The 9,867-nt window shown below is 40.8% G+C and overlaps 1 protein-coding gene across 1 annotated transcript in view; it reads left to right on the top strand.

The window, feature by feature from the left end:
* Positions 1-415: 415 nt before the first annotated feature.
* LOC124128859 (protein mono-ADP-ribosyltransferase PARP14-like) overlaps positions 416-9,867 on the top strand; it is a 37,447-nt gene continuing 27,995 nt past the window's right edge. The window contains exon 1 of the mRNA XM_048387074.1: positions 416-498. The gene's annotated coding sequence lies outside the window, so the exon portion shown is untranslated. The remainder of the gene's footprint in view (positions 499-9,867) is intronic.

Below are 9,867 nucleotides of genomic sequence, written 5' to 3'. Positions count from 1 at the left end.
TAATAGTCTGAACTGATGGTGCTAGCCGAGTAGATGTTACAATATCCATAGGGGTAGAATAGGTATTTAACAACCCATTCTTGCCGTAAAAGGCAATTATGCTTGTCGTAAGAGGCGACTAACGGGATCGGGTGGTCAGGCTCGCTGACTTGGTTGAAGCACGTCATCGATCCCAATTGCATGGATCGACGCTCATGATATCAATCACTGGATTGTTAAACAACAAACAAACAAGCAGACACACACATAGCCAGATTACTTGGTCCTCGACAATACGAGCGTTATACTTCGTGCATCACCTGGCAACGGTGACCTGTCACAACATAGAATGACATAAACAGTCACCAGTACGACTTATACCTTCGTTGCTCGGACGTCAAGTAAGCCATAGCATATATGTTATGCGACAGATAAAAGTTGGCGTTGATCTGTTCAACAAGGAAGTTTGGTAGATTGCATTTCGCTTACTGCGTTTCGGTAGGTGTTGAAGGATGGCAGGTAAGTGAGTTTCACAGTAACTTGGTTTCTTTTATATCGTTGTTATCTGCCTAGATGTTATTCATTGATGTTCATATAATTATGTAAAGGAACTTTGCAAATTGAATTAAATTGTTGAGATGTGCCCTATAGTGGACACACTAATGTACCATGTATCATAAGATCGGCATAGCTCTTCGAAAATCATCACAGGATCTCATCACCAGTCAACCATGACCTCATTTGGTCCTCAATCCAGGTGAGCTACACATGTTTCATAACCAAAGAATAAATGTTTGTCTTCTCGCGAACAGAGATTTTGTGGGTACTCCGGGTCAGAATAGGCCTTAGTTTCCCATGTTTGTCAAAAACAAGGACTAATAGGCTCAGGTTGTTAAAATGTGTGACCTTGCGTGAAGCAATGAACTGTCAACCAATGGTTTGCCTGCCTAATCCTTCATTAGTTACACGTCGCCAAATATACCTGTACTATGTTATGGGAAATAACACACAGTTACTGTACATCTCTGTGGGAAATAGCACAGAGTTACTGTACACCTGAACATCACCAGTGTTCTGGTGTATGAAATAACACACAGTTACTGTACATCTGAACATCACCAGTGTTCTGGTGTGGGAAATAACACACAGTTACTGTACATCTGAACATCACCAGTGTTCTGGAGTGGGATATAACACACAGATACTGTACATCTGAACATCACCATTGTTCTGGTGTGGGACATAACACACATATACTGTACACCTGAACATCACCAGTGTTCTGGTGTGGTAAATAGCACACAATTACTGTACATCTGAACATCACCAGTGTTCTGGTGTGGGAAATAACACACAGTTACTGGACATCTGAACACTTGGTGAGTGGCGACATATTGCAAACATGAAAACAATGGACACTTGTCCAATAGGAATTTTGGTTTGATGTTTAACGCCGCACTCAGCAATATGCCAGCTTTGTGACGGCGGTCTGTATATAATCGTGTCTTGACCAGATAATCTTGAGGAAAATGTTTGTATTAGCTTACTTGCAGGCTTCTAGGGTTAGTTAACCATAAATGCACTTGAACGACTTGTTGTAAAGACGCTGTGGTCTGTCAAACATAATATTAGTGTTTCACGTGCCATACTTCCTGGTGTAACTATCGATCCCCTCCGTGGTGTACGGGATTAAGCGGACTGGTGTGACAGAGTGCTGTATCAATGTTAAACTGCGGCATTGTTTTCTCAGTGGGCAATCACTCTGAAACTGTCCTACGTTCAGTCTAGTACGAGTGGCCACACACACACGTGCATGCACGTCAATGTATAAGCGAACTATTCTTGAGCGCAACGTTCAACCCAATTTCACCTCACCTGGTGTAACAATTACAGGATTGCTGAGCTTGCTGGACTTGTTACTACATCGCAGTGTGTACTTGGTGGAAAAAAGTAACAGTAAGCCCCTCAAAGCATTTGTGGCCAACAGAGTTGGAAACATTTAGGTTGTTACCAATACACGGAGCCATGTTCCCTCTGAATATAACCCTGCTGATTTGTCACTGTATCACATCTGGTTAACAGCAAGATCTGGTGGTCCGAAAATTGTTTACGAGAAGAAAAAAAGATTTGACTGAGCAAAACGTATGTTTCAAAACAGACAAAGTAAAACGCCATGTGAAAAAAGCTATCTGCTTTACTCACTGTCAGCACTGTGAATGGTGACTTGAACCCGCTAGACACTCAAGTGGACAAAGACTCATTGGAGTAAAATGCCTGTTCCGTCGATTTCTTCACAACTGTTTATCACACAAGACTGTTGAAATATGTGGCTGCAGCAATAAGTATAAGGCCCTAGAATTAATGTAAATGTACTCACGATATGTATAGAATATTGTCATTGTTGGTGGTCTTGAAAGAGGCCTGTTTCCGTGCATCAGTTCAAAATAGTGAAAGTAGCTGCCAGGAATTTGCTGTAGGTATCCTAACCGCACTTGGCAAGTAGATAAGAAAGGTATCAAGCCCAAAAGGCCTCGCCTCGCCTTCTTGCCAATTTGAAATGAGTAAAGCCAGCTTCTTCACATCAAGAAACTTCAGAATGATCAAACTTGGCATGTTCTTGTGCACAACAAGGGTGGATAAAATCTTATACAAAACAATTCTTCCGTCAGGATAACACTTGATGGCATTTAAGTCATTTCCTGTCACTGTCAATCACGACAATTATTTTTACACTAACACTGTCTTCACATAAATAGAAAGTGAGAACAACAGGGCAACTGTATTCAAATAAAATCAAATATACTGAAATAAGAATAATCACCGAGCTGGTTCATGATCATAAGGATGTATTCTCTGATGTGTACACTGCATTGCCATAAGGAAAAACACACTGCCGTCAAATGGCAAGTACCTCAGTCTTCAACCAGTAATTGATTACCAGGAGCAGATTATGGTAGCCTAGGACATGACGAATGTCTTGTTTGGATCAGAAACTAGAAACTATCACCCATATCATCTTAGGAAGACTGAGTGTGATGAATGCATAAGAAATAAAGCAAGGACAGCCCACCACAAGATGGCAGCATTACTAATGTTCTTAGTGCAACCGTCACTTCTAGCAATTACTGAAGAAGGTGTTGATTGTATTGACTCTTCATAATGATTCAAATCATGGTGTCACACAATGGTATGAACTTTGCAGGTGCACTAAAAACTGAAGGAGATCTAACATAGACCAGGTTGTTTGTAGGTTGCTTGCAAATAAAGGGGTAAAATGTATCTTAATCCTGTACATACACCCCATTTTATAAGAGTGGAGGTAAAAATAGGCTTCAGTGTCACGTTAAATCATATTGCGACGTGCATGCGAGTGGCTCCTTGTACTAGTCTGGACTAATGCCGGTTTCATAGTGCTAGGCTACTGAGGTATCATGCCACAGTTTAACAAATATACCCCACTCAGACAGCATACTGACTCTGAGCCACCCAGTCCTTGTTTTATCCCATTAGTGCTGAGCGCCAGGCATGGTAATAACAGGTACCATCGTTTATGACGTCTTTTAGTATGACCAGGCTAGGGATCTAACCTCCGACCTTCCCATCTCTGTGCAGTCGCTCTAACAACTAATCAATCTAAGCCTGTCCTCAGCAAAGGTGACATCACAGATCGAGTGACAGAACGGACAACTTCTCCCTAAATGTCAGGCCTCTAGCATACCAGTCTCAAGATGACACATCACTAGCTCCAAATTATGAACAAGTTGTTCATGACCAGGATGGCCAATCTGATCAGTCAACAAGATATGTCCACTGAAGTTGATTGCCTTGGGTGGGGATTTAGCGGACGGTCATCAGGATCTGCTTGATGAAGAAGACTAAAAGATCATTAAGCATTCATGGAGTAGGATTCAAGGAACAACTGTGAAAGAACTGTGTGTTATGAACTGTCGGGGCAGTGATATTGTCATTTCCTTTCAGGTAATCATTTCGATGACATTTCTTTGGTTCCTTGCTTTCAAAATCGTGAGTTCATCAAAGATGGGCAAATGAAAACTCAAATATTGTGTGACGAAAAGCAACCAAAGAAGAGTGCGCCAAAACGCACCAGAGAACTTTAGATTGTGCATGAGTAAATTTAATTTGATATTCCGACTATGGTTGAGAACTATCAACGTGACAATATTTGTCATCAGTTTCTCCGAATTACGGGACGAAACAATGTGTTCAACAACATGAATATAAGCTTAAAAACCTGTTCTGCGTATATTACAGATTTTGAACTTGTTTCAAAAGTATTATCTTTTATAAATGGTACATTCGCCACTTCACATTCTGTTTACGATCGGACTACTTTAAGATAAGGTTTTCATGAGTGACGACTGCGACGTCTGATATGGTTGTCATGTAGGGCCAATCGACCCACTGATCCAAGTTTAACAATATAATACTCATTAAGCTTCTGATCTTGAACAAGTACACTTGCATAGCTTATATTAGGCCCCACACAGTGGGTTATCTGTTGCTATCACAGCGAGTCAGCACACAGCTGTATTACACACTGTTTATAAATATCACGTGCTGAGGAGACATTTGTCTGTTGTCCAGTGTTGAAAATAATCAAATGTCATCAAAGTGGTTGTGAGTTGTCTTTGAGTTGTATTATTGGACTGATCATTGATAAATGATATTGTGTTACTAGTCAAAATTACTACTACAATAACTGAAAAAGCATAAAGAAAAGAGGAATAAAGGGACATGGATATTTATATTTATCATATAATGGGTAGGTTTCTCGGCAGGATAAAGCCAACGGATAAAAACGATATCCGCTGGGGTCATATGCGGATAGAGATGCAAATATCAAAGGTCAAGTAGGGACTACTTTTACTGTTTATTAACAAACATGGCGTTTTTTCAGAAATCAGTATAGAACGGACTAATGCAAGTATTTGGGGGCGCCTGCCGCATGGAACTCTGGGTAGGAGAGTGCGTCTTTCGGCAATCGAGTCAGAATTAACCATCGGGAATCTGGATAAACTACAGGGATAATTGCTATCATTATCAAAAGAACAGTCTAAAATACTGAAAATCAGTGTCTAACTGTGACGTAACTAAGGCATTTTATAAGTTTTGGCAAGTTTGGTGATATAAATTTCGAAACAATTTTGCGAGGGCACGAGGCCTAGCCCAGCGGGATCAGTAGCCATATCTGTGCTTGTAGACCTCTGCGGCTTGAAACCTTCTCCACAAATTAAAATAGTTGGATTTGGCCGAAATATGTTTGAAATATTACCTTGTTTCGTTTTGTCCCTGTGTGTACATCTGACTACACTTCTTACGTTATGACAGGACAGACCGACTGTCAACAAGGTCTGACCGTGACCGTGACGTCTCATAGACTAGGGTTAGAGTAGCTTCCCTTTGACAAAGGGCAGTTACTCTAGCGGACAGACCGATGGATTGCCGCGAAAGGCAATTAAAAACAATTGTTGTTTTGCGTATATGTTGCTTCGCCACTGTATAAGACACAGATTTCAGTTGGAACTATATTGGCTACTGTCACTGTCCGACTGACACATCACTTACCATGTGACGTAATAAATATTAATGCGCGCATTCCAGGAAAACTCGCAATGTTTCGGTAATGTTTGTGAGAGAGGGAAAGCGATTTTCAAGCACAGAATTAAAGAATGACATTATATGATAAAGAGGTTATCACGCTTGTGAGTTTGGGGATGGTATATATCCTGTATTAGGAATAAACACTATGTATTTAGCTCGCCAAGGCTCGCTAAATACAATGTTTATTCCTAATGCAGGATATTTACCATCCCCAAACACACTCGCGCGATAACCTCTATTTATCATACAATGGGTAGGTTTCTCGGCAGGATAAAGCCAACGGATAAAAACGATATCCGTTGGGGTCATATGCGGATAGAGATGCAAATATCAAAGGTCAAGTAGGGACTACTTTCAGTGTTTTATAAACAAACATGGCGTCGCCCTTGTCATTCGACAATCGAGTCAGAACTAACCATCGGGAATCTGGATAAACTACAGGGATAATTGCTATCATTATCAAAAGAACAGTCTAATACACTTAAAATCAGTGTCTAACTGTGACGTAGCAAAGGCATTTTATAAGTTGTGGCAACTTTGGCGATATAAATTTCGAAACAATTTTGCGAGGGCACTAGGCCTAGCCAAGCGGGATCAGTAGCCGCATCTGTGCTTGTAGATCTCTGCGGCTTGAAACCGCAAATTAAAATAGTTGGATTTGGCCGAAATATGTTTGAATTGATACCTTGTTTCATTTTGTCCCTGTGTGTACATCTGACTACACTTCTTAACGTTATGACGGGACAGGCCGACTGTCAACAACGTCTGAACGTGGCCGTGGCGTCTCATAGACTAGGGTAAGAGTAGCTTCCCTTGGACAAAGGGCAGTTACTCTAGCGGACAGACCGATGGATTGCCGCGAAATGCAAGTTAAAACAATTGTTGTTTTGCGTATATGTTGCTTCGCCTCTGTATAAGAAACAGATTTCAGTTGGAACTATATTGGCTACTGTCACTGTCCGACTGACACATAACTTACCCTGTAACGTAATAAATATTAATGCGCGCATATTCCAGGAAAACTGGTTTGTGAGAGAGGGAAAGCGGTTTTCAAGCACAGAATTAAAGAATGACATTATATGATAAAGAGGTTATCACGCTTGTGTGTTTGGGGATGGTAAATATCCTGTATTAGGAATAAACACTATGTATTTAGGACAATGTTTATTCCTCATGCAGGATATTTACCATCCCCAAACACACTCGCGTGATAACCTCAATATACTACCCGATTCTTTCACAGTACTGTACCTAGTTTGTCATATGACAGATTAACTATCGTAATATGAAACAATCAGGTTTTCTTAAACTGCTTGTAAGCGGTATATATTTCAATACAAATACTCCTCGAACAAATTTATGGGAATTTGTATTTTTTTTGTATGTTGTTTCCTACGTATGACGGTGGTCTGGAAATAATCGAGCAGACAATTATGTCATTGATATCATGAGCATCGATCTACCCAATTGGAAGGCGATGACATGCATCAACCAACTCAGCGGGTCTGACCACCCGATCCCTCTAGTCGCCTCTAAAGACGCGCATAGTCGCCTTTTAAGGCAAGCACAGGTTGCCTTTCTAACCGGGATCTTCACGAGTAAGAGGCCATCAAAATAGAACAGACATTACATATTTATCAACACAAAGTGCACAAAATAGGGAGTGAATGCAACGAGAGTCTGGATGCAGGTGATGAACACACAAGGGTCATAAGAAAACGTATTATGCATGGTGGTAATAATGTGTATGACCACCTCTTTGTCGTAAGCACTCCCTGCAATAACTTCGTATTGAGCGTACTAAAGCCTTTGGGTATTGTTGTCAATTCTGTATTGAGAAGTTCGAGTTGAGGAAGGTTCTACCCCCGAGTCCATCTTTGGCTCCGGGCGCAAAGACGTTCAGAGCTGGTAATACGATGGCCTGGAGAATTTCACCTCTTACCCCAAGCACCGATAAGATTGCTTTGAACATGGTACAGGGGAGTCCTGTCATAATCACTAGAACCCCCAGATTGTTCGGGATCAAACACCAAACCGTGACGCAGAGGCATTCTCTGGACACGAACCAGACCATCATTCAACTGCAGAGGTAAAGGGGACTCTTCAGTGAAGTGTACTTCCGACCAATGTTACACATATTCCACCAGAGATGAGCTCTGCACCAGTGAGTTAGTGAGTTAATATTTAAAGTCACAGCGGCAATATTTCAGCCATATAGTGACTAAATCAAGTTATATATTAATACATAGAGACATTAAAATCTGTCGACAAAGGACAGTAAAAACACTAGACTATCACAGATGTAGATTTAAAACTAGCATATCATGATAAAATTCATAACAATTCAGAACAGTACACAATAAAAATGGGCTATAGATCACCAATAACCAAAGGTAGGTCACCATACTGGGTACCATGGGGACTTACGATACTTCTGCTACCTACATGGTAACCCAGCAGGATTTACACCATCCCTCTGGCTACTGGTGATTGTCGGCAAGTTTAAGCCAAAACATTTAAAAACAACAAGAATTCTACGATTAAAAACATGGAAAATGAAAAATACTTTGAATGAAATGGGACTTACATACCTTCTCAGGGGGACAATTATTTTACGTTACTTCAACCCCCTTTGAAGGTACAGCCACTAACAATCTCAGTTATTATGTCATTCTACCAAATTAAAATCACATACTTTTTACAATACATGTACATATCAAAATTTATCAAGCAATTCTATTTCTTTTAAAAAACCAAGAATTAAATGAGAATTAATCTGATTAAAAAGATCCTTTAACGATGAAACTTTGAAATACTTATCCCTTGTGATGGAAAAATCAATACAGTCAAGCAGGACATGCTTGACCGTGATTCTCTCATCACAAGGGATACAGAACGGAGGATCTTCACCTTTTAACAAATATTCATGTGTGTATCGCGAGTGGCCAATACGACATCGTCGTACAATGACCTCTTCAAATCTGGACTGACAACCCAAGTAGGTGTAACCGATGGTTGGTTTTATAGCATGTAATTTATTAATACCAACTTGGGTGTCCCACTTCTGCTGCATTATATCTCTGATGTAGTTTCTTATTACTGGTTTATAATCGCTGTATGGAAGCAGAAGTGGTGTCACAGATTCGTTGAGTGCTGCTTTAGCAGCAGCATCAGCCATTGTGTTACCTGTGGTGCCCATATGACTAGGTAACCAACAAAAGACGATGTCGTATTGGCCAGTTGAAAGATCATTGTAAAGTTCTAAAACATCTAAAATCAGTGGATGAGTGGAAGATACATTATGCAGTGCCTGAAGGCAAGAAAGAGAATCAGAAAAGATGATAAACTGTTTACATGAAGACTGTTGTTTAATATATATCAAAGCTGTAAGGATAGCATTGGCCTCAGCAGTGAAAAAAGAGCTATTGTCAGGTATTCTAAATGATATGGTTTGTGATCTAACGACAGTGGCACTTGCTACTTTGCCACCACCCTTGGATCCATCAGTAAAGATTGAACGGTGAGTGTCATATTTGTTTCTTAATTGTAAATATTCCTGATGATAAACCAGTTGATTTGTTTCAGACTTGAGAAAGCGTGTCAGTGAAATGTCTACTTCTGGCCTCACCAACTGCCAGGGAGGAGTAGACAAAAGCCGAGAAGGAGAGATAAGATCCAGATCAAGATTTGCAGCAGTAATATTGGATTTGAGCCGAATCCCAAGTGGAGGAACCAGCTTCGGTTTCTTCAGAAATAGATTTTCATAGAGGGGGTAGAATACAGAGGCATAAGCAGGATTAGAGGGGTTCGAACGTAATTTAGAAATATATTGAAGAGACAATTTAGTACGGCGTTGTTTTAAAGAAGGTTCATCAGCCTCCACATAGAGGCTGTCAACCGGAGAAGTTCGAAAAGCACCAAGACATAGTCGTAGTCCTTGATGGTGAATTGAATCCAGCTTTTTATCCCCCGCCGCGCGAAAGCGCGAAGCGGGGGATATAGTATTCACGACCGTCCGTACGTCCGTCCGTCCGTCCGTACGTCCGTCCATCCGTCCGTACGTCCCACCTGTTTGTTGCCGCGATATCTCAAGAACTAAACACTGGATTGTCTTCATATTAGGAACTATGGTGTATATACAGACTCCGCAGACACCAGTCGGTTTTGGTGACCTTGATCCCATTTTCAAGGTCACAGCAGACAAATCTGCTTTTAGAGTTGGAAAACGGTGTTGCCGCGATATCTCAAGAACTAAACACTGGATTG

This window comes from Haliotis rufescens, unplaced genomic scaffold (genome assembly GCF_023055435.1).
Source record: "Haliotis rufescens isolate VD_foot unplaced genomic scaffold, xgHalRufe1.0.p SCAF_64, whole genome shotgun sequence".
Lineage (NCBI taxonomy): Eukaryota > Metazoa > Mollusca > Gastropoda > Lepetellida > Haliotidae > Haliotis > Haliotis rufescens.
The sequence above is the reverse complement of the archived record's forward strand: the minus strand, read 5'-3'. Positions and strand labels throughout refer to the sequence as shown.